Source organism: Mesoplodon densirostris, chromosome 2 (genome assembly GCF_025265405.1).
Source record: "Mesoplodon densirostris isolate mMesDen1 chromosome 2, mMesDen1 primary haplotype, whole genome shotgun sequence".
Classification (NCBI taxonomy): Eukaryota; Metazoa; Chordata; class Mammalia; order Artiodactyla; family Ziphiidae; genus Mesoplodon; species Mesoplodon densirostris.
This window is the reverse complement of record NC_082662.1, coordinates 160,156,627-160,172,335: the sequence shown is the minus strand read 5'-3', so window position 1 is coordinate 160,172,335 and position 15,709 is coordinate 160,156,627. Positions and strand designations below refer to the sequence as shown.

At 38.1% G+C, this 15,709-nt stretch overlaps 1 protein-coding gene across 4 annotated transcripts in view; it reads left to right on the top strand.

Moving 5' to 3' along the window:
* The window catches only part of RABGAP1L (RAB GTPase activating protein 1 like), a 694,034-nt gene that overhangs the window by 399,542 nt on the left and 278,783 nt on the right, over positions 1–15,709 (top strand). The gene's annotated exons all lie outside the window — the stretch shown is intronic.

Genomic DNA, 15,709 nt, shown 5'->3' with positions numbered 1-15,709 from the left:
GGAAGCCCTCCCTCATTATTAGTAGATCTGGAAGAAAACTGTTTCCTGACTGTCAGTACATATGCATTGCTTGGATAAAAAAGGCTCTGTGTTTAATAGTGGAGAATAGCTATCAGATTATTAATTTCTCAAAGTTATATTAGAAATGAAGAATGACTTTTCAAATCATTATATATTGTTAACTTATATTGTCCATGCTAATCAAGGCCAAAGACTCAAAATTGCAAAATTTCCATCAAATAAAGTTTTGCCCTTTATCCTCAAAGTTAAGATGCCCTGCAAAGTGTGATGGGTATACTCAACATTTGTCCTTACCTACCATTCCACTAGAGATTGCTGATGAATAGTGAACACCAAAAATCTTGTAATAATATGGAGAAAAAACAAACACCATGGCTAATTTTCAAGTTAGGTAGTAAGTTTCTGAATAATCAAATTTAGCCTTTTACTAAGTAGCAAAGATTAGCCAGTAGGTAGTCAGAAATATACTCACATATCAGTATCATTTAATATTTACTGTTTTTTTTTAAATGGCACTTATAAAGTACTACCTGCATATGCTAACCAAGTAGGATTGATATTTAATTCTGCAAATGGCACACTTTGCCTAAAATCCTTCATGTTTGTGTTTTAGCCCTCTGCCTACTCCTGTCTTTGTTTGTTTGTTGTTTTTTTTTTTTGCTTATCTGCTGGTGCCTGACTTACGTCCTCCCCTATGTGACAGAGGATGTCACAAGCCTGCATCTGACATTAATTAATTTATTTATTTTTGCTGTGTTGGGTCTTCGTTTCTGTGCGAGGGCTTTCTCTAGTTGTGGCAAGCGGGGGCCACTCGTCATCGCAGTGCACAGGCCTCTCACTCTCGCTGCCTCTCTTGTTGCGGAGCACAGGCTCCAGACGCACAGGCTCAGTAGTTGTGGCTCACGGGCCTAGTTGCTCCGCGGCATGTGGGATCCTCCCAGACCAGGGCTCGAACCCATGTCCCCTGCATTAGCAGGCAGATTCTCAACCACTGTGCCACCAGGGAAGCCTTCCTGTCCTTCTTGTCTTTATTTTTTCTTTTCTCTTGATGTAGCCATTTTGGAGGATTATAAACATACACACTGATCAGAAATCTGTTTTTATATGGATATATCATTTAGAGCTAGAAATGCATAACTAACGTAAAGTCTGAGAGTGTACTAATTTCTAGAAGGTGATATGTCATCTAGTTTTTAAAATGCCAAAAACCATCAAACACCACAAAAAATGTATAATATATTATATGCTTGTGAAAGGAAAACCTAATTATTAAAAAAAAATTTCTACCAGTTTTTTTTTAATAAACTTATTTATTTATTTAATTTTGGCTGCGTTGGGTCTTTGTTGGACTTTCTCTAGTTGTGGTGAGCGGGGGCTACTCTTCATTGCAGTGCGCGTGCTTCTCACTGCGCGGCTTCTCTTGTTGCGGAACACAGGCTCTAGGCGCACAGGCTTCAGTAGTTGCAGCACACGGGCTCAGTAGTTGTGGCTCGCGGGCTCTAGAGCACAGGCCCAGTAGTTGTGGCACACAGGCTTAGATGCTTCGTGGCATGTGGGATCTTCCCAGACCAGGGCTCGAACCCATGTCTCTTGCACTGGCAGGCAGATTCTTAACCACTGCGCCACCAGGGAAGCCCTCCACCAGTTTTGAAATTCTTCAAGCTAATTAGTCTCTGGCTTGTGTGAGGAAGATATCAAAATTTATATAGTTTCTAAGTTATTTAGAAAGGTCTGGATTATAGTATATGGAACAACATTTTTCTCCTAGCATTTAGTATATTTTCAGCCGTTCAGTAACTTTTCTCTCAATTTTTCTCTGATTGATACTAGATACTTTTTTTCACATAGCTAAAACAGTTATGTTCTATGTGCTTGCAGCCTCTGCCTTACAGTTTTGCTCCATTGTAGTAAAAATAGTATTTGCTTCATTATGTAATATTTAGAGGGGAAATATCTGACACACTGCTAAACACAAAGATAAAAGTTAAATAGTTGGTACATTTAAGTAACTGATACCCCTTGTTTTCACATTGCAGATAATTCAACCTTGAATTCACTAGAAAGTATTTGTTATACATTCACACAGCTTGTGTAACCATTTTAAATTATCAATGTGTATTTTATAACATGATTAAACAGTTTTAAATCTCTTTCTGAGTAAAGAATATCATAAAAATATAGGTCTAAGACATATTATAATTACTGAGTAGCTTAAATTGCACTAAATTTTATGGAAAACAAAAGAATCCTGTTAAAAACATTACAGAATTCAAGGTAGTAAATAAAAGTTGATAAGGCTTTTAATATTGTACTAAAATATATACTACCTAAACATAACTTTACAATAGTCTTTGATAATGGAGGAGAGCAGAGATGAATATATCAGAAAATGCTGGAGAAACCAAAATTTGCTGGGTTCCTACCATGTGGAACTCTTGGTTTTTAATCTACATAATTCCTTCTTCTCTTGACCTACTATGATTTAGTAGTCCAGTCCTCATGCAGGGAAACCTCAGATGGTGGTGATAATCACAAAGAGGAGAGCCTACTTATGAGTAATTTAGAATTGAATATTCTTCTCAAGTTTGTACATCCACTTTCCTTTGCTTTTTGTATTCAATTTGAGCCATATGGCCTTTATCCTACCATGTATGACTTTTAAGGTCACTGAGTGTGGTCTACCTGTTCTATCATTTTTATTTCTAGAATAATATCTAACATCATACCTCACATTCTTGGCAATAAAACTGAGTTTCCATTCTGGATACCTTGCACAAAACTGAAGAAACATTAATAAAACCTTGACCTTAAATCAGCTACTTTGTTATATAATGTATAAATAAGGACAGTTTTGCTTCTTCTTTACCAATGCTTATTCTTTTTTTTTCCTTAATTATTTTCTTGTCTTACTGCACTAACCAGAACCTCCATTATAGTGCTAAAATGAAGTAATGATAGTAGACATCCTTGTCTCACTCCTGATTGTAAATGAAATGCATTTAATGATTTACCACTAAGAATGGCGGTATTCACATCAGCAGCACACTTATAGAGTTCTTTTTAATACAGTACCTTCCATGTGTTATAGTAATTTCAAATTTACAGAGTATTTCCGTATATATTACCTCATTTATTTCTGACAACTCCTCATCAATGGAGCCTATTCTAGAAATATAATATGCTGTGCTGTTAAATTGAGACAAATTTATTGAGAGAATTTCAGTTAGAATAAGTACAGAAATCAACTCTGGTTTCAAGGATATAAGAGTATGACTTTGGAGCTGAAAAGTTTTCTGTGACTCTGGTGAAATGAAGAATCATCTGAACTGTCAGATTAGAGGGAGGACTGTTAAAACTCACTGTCATGTTTTAATGGCCCTGTCAATTTTAGGTTTTGCCTCTTAATATCTTTTTCAGAGTAGGAGGAAATCGAAGTGGTTCAAAGATTCTTCTGTTGTCATAAATTTATGTGCAGAAGTAGAACTGAAAGTATAATAGGATTCATAGGATTCTGGAAATGAGATGGTTTTGACATCCCTCCCTCCCTCGCTGCTCTCCCTCCCTCCCTTCTCTCCCTCCCTTCTCTCCCTCCCTCCCTCCTTTCTTTCCTGTTAGTTATGTCAATAACATATTTTAAAATTATGTCCTTTAAAGGATGAAAAATATACTACTCCTCCCCAAGTATCCTTAGGACTTTTCTAATTTACATATGATATAAAATCTGGTTTTAGTTGGGAGACAGGTTGACATAGTTTAAAGGACTAAACGTTAAGAGGTCTGGTTCTGGTCTTGATTCCTCCTCTAAGCAGATCTAAGACTTTGGGAAAATCACTTTTTAAAGTTCCTCCTCAGTAAGTGTGTGGGGTGTGATAAGATTATTCTAATTACAATTTGCTGTGATTTTAAGTGTTGTTTAAAATTTTTTTTCCAAAATATAACATATTGAATGCAGAATTTAAGTTAATTCCTGTGTTAGGTCTTAGCTCTGTTTATCAATACCAGGACTATAAAGGAATGTGACTTTACTTTGAAAACTTTACCTGATTTTCTGTTATTATGTTTGGGAGTGTGTTTCATGCACACATGAAATGTAGTGCGTTTAGTGATTTACTTCTAGATATACATCTATTTATAAGACCTAAGACGAGTCAGTCATAGTAATTAGCTAAAACATTGTTCACAACAGAATAGATTGAAGTGACTCTTGTGCCCTTTAATTTGAGGCATATTGCTTTTTCACATTTTCTGATTACAGCAACTGCTTTATATCAAAGAGGCTACGGCTGTGAACTGAATGGAAGGGGTTGAATATATTACAGAGAAATCAATACCTTTGTTCATCTGGGTTAATAATTTGATAGTATAATGGTTTGTAGAAGGACAAAAATAAACTTAAGCTCTGTCGCAGAAAATATTTTTCTCAAAACAAGATTGGATTTAATATAAGAACTAAAGCATTTCAGGAGTTATTTTGATACCAAAGTAATGAGTGATCGGATGCTTGATTTTGAAGAATGTAAATGATCACCAACTCTTGTGAAATTAGATATAATCATACATTATTTATATTGTTTTCTAGATTTATGGGGGTATTTATGATTATAGGGCTGAATTGTTTTTCATGGAGTCAACAGTACTCTCCATAGTTTTCTGTCTGTTTGACTACTCCTAATGCAACTCCATTCCTTGGGGTTCCTGAATGATCCCTAGTTTTAATGACAGATTTTCTGAACACATTGTAGCCCGCTATTCTTTACTCTACATAGCCCAATTTTACCAACAGCTTGAGCAACCTGTGGGACTCCTCCTACTCATGTCCTTGGAATCTGATTAGCCCCAGAATGAGGGCTCTTTGGTGTGGAATGACAGGCATTCCTGGATCAAAATGCACCAAAAGGATTTAGTTTAGAGTGGTACCTAGGGGAAATCAGGCAGCCTTTGGAGAATCAAGCAGGTCTTTTCTGTTTTCTGTGTACCTCCTCTCTCACCCTTGGGTTGCTGGCGTGCTTCTTTGAATTACACTAACCTTCTAAGGCGGATCCAAATGGGGGGCTGCTGAGGAGTCCTTTGAGCCCCTGGGGCCACTCTGCTTTGCCAGCACATCCTAATGAACACTGAATTAAGTGGTTTCAGAAGACCTTGAGGGATAGCAGAGTATTCTCAAACAAATTAATTTCCTTAAGGAAAAATTAATTCTTTCAGGCCATACAGGAAGGCTTGGAGTAACTTCCTTATATTCAGATGATGATTGACATAATCACAACAGTAACAGTGGAAATTTGTGAAGCACTGTGGTTTAGAAAGCACTTCTGTACATGTTGCTATTTGATCCCCATAGGTCCTCCCTAAGGCAGGAAGAATTTCCTGCATTTTATAGATGAACTCCAGAGAAACTAAATTATCGGCCTAAAATTATATAGCCACTAAATGGCAGAGACTAATTTGAACCCAGATGTGTTAGCTTAAAATTCTGTAATATTTCTACAGTACTATTATGATTGTACATGTGTGATGAAGAAGAAAAATTATAATTTATTATATACCTCCTGAATACCAGAAACTATGCTGAGCACTTTTACACATATCGTGTTATATATTTTGACAGTTATCCTGGAAATAAAAACTATATTTCTGTTCTTGTACTTAGGATAAATTCTCAGGAAGGTTAAAAGCATTTACTCTTATCACACAAATAAGAAATTTTGAAACTAGTGTTCCATTCTAGGCAGGTCTGTCGAACTGCAGAGTCCATGTTCTTTGTACTATGGTGGCTTTTCTTAGTGTTAGAGGGACAATATTTAAACTGCAAGTGAATCTTAGCATCATTATTGCAAGGGAAATCCAGTGGGGTAGAAAATATTTTTCTGTCAGACTAAAAATTAAATGTGAAGAAGAAAATGATCTTATATGCTTATGCATATCAATGTCATAATAATAAGGAGAAAATCAGGGGCACCAATGGAGTCTTCACCAAAGTACTTGGAGTTACTCAGGCTCCTAGTCAAGGTAAATGTTTTGATTATTTTCTTCCTGGTACAGCCAGTACAAGATTAGTCAGAAGATAGTACAAGAACATGCTTTGGGGGTCCCACAAAAGAAAAATAAATTCATCTTTAATAATTTCATCTAGAATTTTATAATCTGAAGTTCTAGAAAGAAGTTATGTTAATTTCAGCATGCAACTTTTGATTCCTTTTTCAAAAAATCTTTAGATTATTTGAACTACATATGGGGAATGGGCACCATAATCTCTTCAGTGCTTAGGGCCTTTAAAGGTTTTAATGAGACCCTAGGGACTTCTAATAGTAATAAATAGAAATTGGATATCAAACTTACAACATGTGGCTTTTTCTTGTAGCTGGTTGTAAGAAGGCAGAGTCTTCATTTTTTCCCCCAGTTTTATTGAGAAATAATTGACATACATCAGTGTATAAATTTAAGGTGTACTTAAAAAATTTTTTCAACATGACTTGACTTACATATATTGTAAAATGATTACTGCAGAAAGTTTAGTGAACATCCATCTTCTCATGTAGATAAAATAAAGAGAAAAGAAAAATTTTTTCTCCTTGTCATGAGAGCTCTTGGGATCTACCCTCTTAACAGCTTTCCTACTTGTCACACAACAGTGTTAACTGTAGTCATCATGTTGTACATCCTTACTACTTATTTACCTTATAACTGGAAGCTTGTACCTTTTAACACCTTCCTCCACTTTCCCCTCCCTCCACCCCCACCTTTGGTAGTCTGGTAATCACAAATCTGATCTCTTTTTCTTTGAGTTTGGTGTTGTGGTTTTGTTTTGTTTTGTTTGATTCCACATACGCGTGAGATCATACAGTATTTGACTTTCTCTGTCTTACTTACTTCATTTAGCATTAATACCTTCAAGGTTCATCCATGTTAGGCCTTCATCTTTATAAAGAATAGTTTCCTTAAAAATCACTTTAGATCCCATTGTTACCATTCAAATTTTTTAGTAAGTCTAACATTTAATACACACATAGTAGAGTGCACAAATATTGAGGCTATAATTCAGTGAATTCTTACCCAGTGAACACTGCTGTGTAAGCTCTAGGACAAAGATAAAGAATTTTGCCAGCACTCTGGAAGTCTCCCTTATTTTCTCTGCTAGTAATTACTTCCCCCAAAGGTAAACAGCATTCTGACATCTATTACCATATATTAGTATTGCCTCATTTTGAACTTTATTTTTTCCTTGTATTTTTATTGAGGTGTAATTGACATACCACACTCTATATGTTTAAGGTGTACAGCCTAATATTTGGCTTACATACATCATGAAATGATTACCACAATAAGTTTAGTGAACATCTGTCATCTCATACAGATACAACATTAAAGAGATAGAAAAAGTATTTTTTTTTCTTGTGATGAGCACTCTCAGGATTTACTCTCTTAACAGCTTTCATGTATAACATACTGCCTTTATCCAGTTCCCTCTCCTCACCCCCTGCCTCTTGGTAACTACCAATCTGATCCTAATTTGTTTGTTTGTTTTTAAAGTATAATTGACCTGCAACACTATGTTAGTTCCTGTTACACAGCATAGTGACTTAATACTACTATATATTTCAAAGTGATCATCATGATAAGTCTGGTTACCATCTGTCACCAGATGAAGATATTACATAATTGTTGACTATATTTCCCATATTGTACATGTCATACGTGTGACCTCTTTTGGATCCTTAAAAAATTGACTTTCACAAAATGTATCTTGTTGTGTATAGTTTCTTTTGTTCCCGTTGTCTATGAGGTTTAACCATGTTATTGTACATGGCAGGAATTCATTGTTTTCATTGCTGCATAATACTCCATGGCAAGACTATATCACAGTATATTACCCATTCTACTCTTGGTGGGCATTTGGGGTTGTTTTCAGTTATGAATAATGCTGGTATGTGTACACTTCTATTAATAACGTTTTTGTGCACACATGTATGCATGTCTGTTAGATATCTACTAGGAACAGAATTGCTGGGTCAAAGGATATGGGCATGTTCACCTTTGGTAGATATTGCCAAACAAGTTTTCAAAGTTTAACCATTTACATTTCAAATAGCAGTGTATAAGAATTACAGTTGCTCTGGATTTTCACAAAACCTGATAAACTTTTAAATTTTAAGCATTTTGGTGGATGTGTAGTGGTTATCTCATTGTGGTTCACATGCATTTCCCTTATGACTGTCAAGGATCACCATCTTTTCACATGCTTGTTGTCCATTAGGATATCCTCTATCATGACAAACCTGTTTGTCTTTTGCTTATTTTAACAACTGGGTTTTCTCTTATTGCTTTGTAGGAGATTTTTTTGTATATCCTGGGTATGAATCCTCTTTTAGATATATGTATTGCAAATGTTTCCTTTATGGCTTGCTTTTTTACTCTATTAATGGTATCTTTTGATAAACAGAAGGTGTTAATTTTTTTTTTAATGGGAGGAAGAGAGATATTCTTTTTTTTTTTATTAGTTTCTGCTTTATAACAAAGTGAATCAGTCATACATATACATCTGTTCCCCCATCCCTTCCCTCTTGCGTCTCCCTCCCACCCACCCTCCCTATCCCACCCCTCCAAGCTGTCACAAAGCACCAAGCTGATCTCCCTGTGCTATGCGGCTGCTTCCCACTATGTATCCACCTTACGTTTGGTACTGTATATATGTCCATGCCTCTCTTTTGCTTTCTCACAGCTTACCCTTCCCCCTCCCTATATCCTCAAGTCCATTCTCAAGTAGGTCTGTGTCTTTATTCCTGTCTTACCCCTAGGTTCTTCATGACATTTTTTTTCTTAAATTCCATATATATGTGTTAGCATATGGTATTTGTCTTTCTCTTTCTGAGTTACTTCACTCTGTATGACAGACTCTAGGTCTATCCACCTCATTACAAATAGCTCAGTTTCGTTTCTTTTTATGGCTGAGTAATACTCCATTGTATATATGTGCCACATCTTCTTTATCCATTCGTCCGATGATGGACACTTAGGTTGTTTCCATCTCCGGGCTATTGTGAATAGAGCTGCAATGAACATTTTGGTACATGTCTCTTTTTGAATTATGGTTTTCTCAGAGTATATGCCTAGTAGTGGGATTGCTGGGTCATATGGTAGTTCTATTTGTAGTTTTTTAAGGAACCTCCATACTGTTCTCCATAGTGGCTGTACCAATTCACATTCCCACCAGCAGTGCAAGAGTGTTCCCTTTTCTCCACACCCTCTCCAGCATTTATTGTTTCTAGATTTCTTGATGATGGCCATTCTGACTGGTGTGAGATGATATCTCATTGTAGTTTTGATTTGCATTTCTCTAATGATTAATGATGTTGAGCATTCTTTCATGTGTTTGTTGGCAGTCTGTATCTTCTTTGGAGAAATGCCTATTTAAGTCTTCTGCCCATTTTTGGATTAGGTTGTTTTTTTTTTTTGCTATAGAGCTGCATGAGCTGCTTATAAATTTTGGAGATTAATCCTTTGTCAGTTGCTTCATTTGCAAATATTTTCTCCCATTCTGAGGGTTGTCTTTTGGTCTTGTTTATGGTTTCCTTTGCTGTGCAAAAGCTTTGAAGTTTCATTAGGTCCCATTTGTTTATCTTTGTTTTTATTTCCATTTCTCTAGGAGGTGGGTCCAAAAGGATCTTGCTGTGATTTATGTCATAGAGGGTTCTGCCTATGTTTTCCTCTAAGAGTTTGATAGTTTCTGGCCTTACATTTAGGTCTTTAATCCATTTTGAGCTTATTTTTGTGTATGGTGTTAGGGAATGATCTAATCTCATACTTTTACATGTCCCTGTCCAGTTTTCCCAGCACCACTTATTGAAGAGGCTGTCCTTTCTCCACTGTACATTCCTGCCTCCTTTATCAAAGATAAGTTGACCATATGTGCGTGGGTTTATCTCTGGGCTTTCTATCCTGTTCCATTGATCTATCTTTCTGTTTTTGTGCCAGTACCACACTGTCTTGATTACTGTAGCTTTGTAGTATAGTCTGAAGTCAGGGAGCCTGATTCCACCAGCTCCGTTTTTTGTTCTCAAGATTGCTTTGGCTATTCGGGGTCTTTTGTTTCTCCAAACAAATTGTGAAATTTTTTGTTCTAGTTCTGTGAAAATTGCCAATGGTAGTTTGACAGGGATTACATTGAATCTGTAGATTCCTTTGGGTAGTAGAGTCATTTTCACAATGTTGATTCTTCCAATCCAAGCACATGGTACATCTCTCCATCTATTTGTATCATCTTTAATTTCTTTCATCAGTGTCTTATAATTTTCTGCATACAGGTCTTTTGTCTCCTTAGGTAGGTTTATTCCTAGATATTTTATTCTTTTTGTTGCAATGGTAAATGGGAGTGTTTTCTTGATTTCACTTTCAGATTTTTCATCATTAGTGTACAGGAATGCCAGAGATTTCTGTGCATTAATTTTGTATCCTGCTACTTTACCAAATTCATTGATTAGCTCTAGTAGTTTTCTGGTAGCATCTTTAGGATTCTCTATGTATAGTATCATGTCATCTGCAAACAGTGACAGCTTTACTTCTTTTCCAATTTGGATTCCTTTTATTTCCTTTTCTTCTCTGATTGCTGTGGCTAAAACTTCTAAAACTAAGTTGAATAAGAGTGGTGAGAGTGGGCAGCCTTGTCTTGTTTCTGATCTTAGTGGAAATGGTTTCAGTTTTTCACCATTGAGGACCATGTTGGCTGTGGGTTTGTCATATATGGCCTTTATTATGTTGAGGCAAGTTCCCTCTATGCCTACTTTCTGCAGGGTTTTTATCATAAATGGGTTTTGAATTTTGTCGAAAGCTTTCTCTACATCTATTGAGATGATCATATGGTTTTTCTTCTTCAATTTGTTAATATGGTGTATCACATTGATTGATTTGCATATATTGAAGAATCCTTGCATTCTTGGAATAAACCCCACTTGATCATGGTGTATAATCCTTTTAATGTGCTGTGGATTCTGTTTGCTAGTATTTTGTTGAGGATTTTTGCATCTATGTTCAGCAGTGATATTGGCCTGTAGTTTTCTTTCTTTGTGACATCCTTGCCTGCTTTTGGTATCAAGGTGATGGTGGCCTCATAGAATGAGTTTGGGAGTGCTCCTCCCTCTGCTATATTTTGGAAGAGTTTGAGAAGGATAGGTGTTAGCTCTTCTCTAAATGTTTGATAGAATTCACCTGTGAAGCCATCTGGTCCTGGGCTTTTGTTTTTTGGAAGATATTTAATCACAGTTTCAATTTCAGTGCTTGTGATTGGTCTATTCATATTTTCTATTTCTTCCTGATTCAGTCTTGGCAGGTTGTGCCTTTCTAAGAATTTGTCCATTTCTTCTAGGTTGTCCATTTTATTGGCATAGAGTTGCTTGTAGTAATCTCTCATGATCTTCTGTATTTCTGCAGTGTCAGTTGTTACTTCTCCTTTTTCATTTCTAATTCTATTGATTTGAGTCTTCTCCCTCTTTTTCTTGATGAGTCTGGCTAATGGTTTATCAATTTTGTTTATCTTCTCTAAGAACCAGCTTTTAATTTATTGATCTTTGCTATCATTTCCTTCATTTCTTTTTCATTTATTTCTGATCTGATCTTTATGATTTCTTTCCTTCTGCTAACTTTGGGGTTTTTTTGTTCTTCTTTTTCTAATTGCTTTAGGTGCAGGGTCAGGTTGTTTACTCGAGATGTTTCCTGTTTTTTAAGGTGGGATTGTATTGCTATAAACTTCCCCCTTAGAACTTCTTTTCCTGCATCCCATAGGTTTTGGGTCGTCGTGTCTCCATTGTCATTTGTTTCTAGGTATTTTTTTAATTCCTCTTTGATTTCTTCAGTGATCACTTCGTTATTGAGTAGTGTATTGTTTAGCCTCCATGTGTTTGTATTTTTTACAGATCTTTTCCTGTAATTGATGTCTAGTCTCATAGCATTGTGGTCGGAAAAGATACTTGATACAATTTCAATTTTCTTAAATTTACCAAGGCTTGATTTGTTACCCAAGCTATGATCTATCCTGGAGAATGTTCCATGAGCACTTGAGAAAAATGTGTATTCTGTTGTTTTTGGATGGAATGTCCTAAAAATATCAATTAAGTCCATTTTGTTTAATGTATCATTTAAAGCTTGTGTTTCCTTATTTATTTTCATTTTGGATGATCTGTCCATTGGTGAAAGTGGGGTGTTAAAGTCCCCTACTATGAGTGTGTTACTGTTGATTTCCCCTTTTATGGCTGTTAGTATTTGCCTTATGTATTGAGGTGCTCCTTTGTTGGGTGCATAATTATTTACAATTGTTATATCTTCTTCTTGTATCGATCCCTTTATCATTATGTAGTGTCCTTCTTTGTCTCTTCTAATAGTCTTTATTTTAAAGTCTATTTTGTCTGATATAAGAATTGCTACTCCAGCTTTCTTTTGATTTCCATTTGCATGGAATATCTTTTTCCATCCCCTTACTTTCAATCTTTATGTGTCTCTAGGTCTGAAGTGGGTCTCTTGTAGACAGCATATATATGGGTCTTGTTTTTGTATCCATTCAGCCAATCCGTGTCTTTTGGTGGGAGCATTTAGTCCATTTACATTTAAGGTAATTATTGATATGTATGTTCCCCTTCCCATTTCCTTAATTGTTTTGGCTTTGTTATTGTAGGTCTTTTCCTTCTGTTGTGTTTCTTGCCTAGAGAAGTTCCTTTAGCATTTGTTGTAAAGCTGGTTTGGTCTGCTGAACTCTCTCAGCTTTTGCTTGTCTGTAAAGGTTTTAATTTCTCCTTCAAATCTGAATGAGATCCTTGCTGGGTAGAGTAGTCTTGGTTGCAGGTTTTTCTCCTTCATCACTTTAATTATGTCCTGCCACTCCCTTCTGGCTTGTAGAGTTTCTGCTGAGAGATCAGCTGTTAACCTGATGGGGATTCCCTTGTGTGTTATTTGTTGTTTTTCCCTTGCTGCTTTTAATATGATTTCTTTGTGTTTAATTTTTGACAGTTTAATATGTGTCTTGGCATATTTCTCCTTGGATTTATTCTGTATGGGACTCTCTGTGCCTCTTGGACTTGATTAACTATTTCCTTTCCTATATTAGGGAAGTTTTCAACTATAATCTCTTCAAATATTTTCTCAGTCCCTTTCTTTTTCTCTTCTTCTTCTGAAACCCCTATAATTCGAATGTTGGTGCGTTTAATGTTGTCCCAGAGGTCTCTGAGACTGTCCTCTGTTCTTTTCATTCTTTTTTCTTTATTTTGCTCTGCATCAGTTATTTCCACTATTTTATCTTCCACATCACTTATCCGTTCTTCTGCCTCAGTTATTCTGCTGTTGATCCCATCTAGAGTATTTTTCATTTCATTTATTGTGTTTTTAATCGATGCTTGATTCATCTTTAGTTCTGCTAGGTCCTTGTTAACTGTTTCTTGCATTTTGTCTATTCTATTTCCAAGATTTTGGATCTTGGAAATAGAATCTTGGATCATCTTTACTATCATTATTCTGAATTCTTTTTCAGGTAGACTCCCTATTTCCTCTTCATGTGTTAGGTCTGGTGGGTTTTTATCTTGCTCCTTCACCTGCTGTGTGTTTTTCTGTCTTCTCATTTTGCTTATGTTACTGTGTTTGGGGTCTCCTTTTTGCAGGCTGCAGGTTTGTAGTTCCCATTGTTTTTGGTGTCTGTCCCCAGTGGCTAAGGTTGGTTCAGTGTGCTGTGTAGGCTTCCTGGTGGAGGGGACTAGTGCCTGTGTTCTGGTGGATGAGTGGATGTGTTCTGGTGGATCTTGCTTTCTGGTGGACAGGTCCATGTCTGGTGGTGTATTTCGGGGTGTCTGTGGACTTTTTATGATTTTAGGCAGCCTCTCTGCTAATGGGTGGTGTTGTGTTCCTGTCTTGCTAGTTGTTTGGCATAGGGTGTCCAGCACTGTAGCTTGCTGGTCGTTGAGTGAAGCTGGGTGCTGGTGTTGAGATGGAGATCTCTGGAAGATTTTCCTTGTTTGATATTATGTGGAGCTGGGAGGTCTCTTGTGGACCAGTGTCCTGAAGTTGGCTCTCCCACCTCAGAGGCACAGCACTGACTCCTGGCTCCTCAATTTGGGATGATTAATTGTCTATTCATGTAGTCCACAGATGCAGGGTACATCAAGTTGATTGTGGAGTTTAATCCGCTGCTTCTGAGGCTGCTGGGAGAGATTTCCCTTTCTCTTCTTTGTTCTCACAGCTCCCGGGTCTCAGCTTTGGATTTGGCCCCACCTCTCCATGTAGGTCGCTGGAGGGCGTCTGTTCTTCGCTCAGACAGGACAGGGTTAAAGGAGCAGCCGCTTCGGGGACTCTGGCTCACTCAGGCCGGGGGGTAGGGAGGGGCATGGAGTGCGGGTGGAGCCTGCAGTGGCAGAGGCCGGCGTGACGTTGCACCAGCCCGAGGCGTGCCATGTGTTCTCCCAGGGAAGCCGTCCCTGGATCCCGGGACCCCGGCAGTGACGGGCTGCACAGGCTCCCCGGAAGGGGGGCGTGGACAGTGACCTGTGCTTGCACACAGGCCTCGCGGCGGCGGCGGCAGCATCCCCAGCGTCCCACGCCCGTCTCTGGGTTCTGCGCTTTCAGCCGCGGCTCGCGCCCATCTCTGGAGCTCCTCCAAGCAGCGCTCTTAATCCCCTCTCCTCGCGCACCAGGAAACAAAGAGGGAAGAAAAAGTCTCTTGCCTCTTCAGCAGGTCCAAAGTTTTTCCCGGAGTCCCTCCCGGCTAGCTGTGGCGCATTATCCGCTTTAGGCTGTGTTCACGCCGCCTACCCCAGTCCTCTCCCTGCGCTCCAACTGAAGCCTGAACCTCAGCTCCCAGCGCCACCCGTCCCGGCGGCCGAGCAGACAAGCCTCTCGGGCTGGTGAGTGCCAGTTGGCACTGATCCTCTGTGCGGGAATCTCTCCACTTTGCCCTACCCAGGTACGTGGGGAGTTTCTTGCCTTTTGCGAGGTCTGAGGTCTTCTGCCAGCGTACAGTAGGTGTTCTGTAGGAGTTGTTCCACGTGTAGCTGTATTTCTGGTGTATCTGTGGGGAGGAAGGTGATCTCCGCGTCTTACTCTTCCGCCATCTTCCCCGGAAGTCGGGAGAAGCTGTTAATTTTAAAGAGTCTTGATTTATTAATCTTTCCTTTTGTGGTTAGTGTTACTGTGTCCTGCTTAAGAAATATTTGCCTAGCCCAAAGTCAAGAAAATATTCTCTGATGTAATCTAGAAATGTTATTCTTTTGCTTTTTACATTGAGGGTTATGATCCATCTACAATTGATTTTTGTATAAGGTAGGAGTCAAGGTTTATTTTCTTTCCATATGTATTTCTAATTGGTCCAGCATTGTTTTTAAACAATCATTGTTTCTCCATTGTATTGCTGTAGCATCTCTCTTATAAATCAGGTCCATGTATACATGGGTCTGTAGCTGGACCATTCTTTTTTTTTTAGATGTTGGGGGTAGGAGTTTATTAATTAATTAATTAATTTTTGCTGTGTTGGATCTTCGTTTCTGTGCAAGGGCTTTCTCTAGTTGTGGCAAGCGGGGGCTACTCTTCATTGTGGTGCACTGGCCTCTCACTATCGCAGCCTCTCTTGTTGTGAAGCACAGGCTCCAGACGTGCAGGCTCAGTAGCCGTGGCTCACTGGCCCAGCCACTCCTCGGCATGTGGGATCCTCCCAGACCAGGGTTCA